Genomic DNA, 869 nt, shown 5'->3' with positions numbered 1-869 from the left:
GGTGGGCTTAAAAACAGGGTCTGTCAGCCCCACAAACTCATTACGGTAACCAAGATTGTTATTAAAAACCTTAACGTTACTTAGAGAAAAATTATAAGGAATTCCCCTGGTGTCTAGTAAGAAGGCAATCCATTTACCATGACCATCTGCGTCTGAATCGTCCACGGTCTACACAGAGAGCATCTGTGGGGTGTGGACGGCCCACAGAGTTATGAGGAAGACGTAAGGGTCTGGAGAGCAGGGAAGCAGAAACAGCAGCAGACCATTTCTGTCATCTACACGATGCCAACCCTAGTGCCAGGCACACGCCATTCTGCTGCAAGAAAAGTAACTCAGACTCTTCCTGATTCTAATTAGCACTTCCCAAGCATCCAACTCTCTCCTGTCCCTGAGAGGCATGGAGACATGGGGCCAAGTTAAAGAGATCAATGAAAAGTCAAAACCCAGATGAAATCCTACTAATTATTCCGAGTGACACACAGATCACTGAGTTTCCATGTAACCGAACAATGGGAAGTGATTTCAGATGCTTGCAGCTGAGTCTTTATTTCCTTATCGACGGTGTTTCAGGATGACCAAGGGAACCAAGCTCGGCAAGCAGCAAGAGGAACTTTGCTCTGTCCTCGCTGATGCAGCCGCCAGCTGGGGCGAGGGGGTAAAGGACACTCGCGTGTTCTAAGGGTCCCTGTTATTAGTGCATCCCAGGATGACGTCAGCAGTGCTCTGTGAAGGGTGAGCTGGACCCTGGGTCCTTCATGGAGGAAGGACCTGCTGAGGGTTGTCCCCTTTGTGAAGCCAAGGAGAGTCCCGGATGCCTACGGATTTACCGCTGGGCTCAGGGACTCACAGAGTTGTCAGGGGTGGGGGTG

This window comes from Lipotes vexillifer, unplaced genomic scaffold (assembly GCF_000442215.2).
Source record: "Lipotes vexillifer unplaced genomic scaffold, Lipotes_vexillifer_v1.1 scaffold356, whole genome shotgun sequence".
NCBI classification, from domain to species: domain Eukaryota; kingdom Metazoa; phylum Chordata; class Mammalia; order Artiodactyla; family Lipotidae; genus Lipotes; species Lipotes vexillifer.
This window is presented reverse-complemented; position numbering follows the sequence as displayed.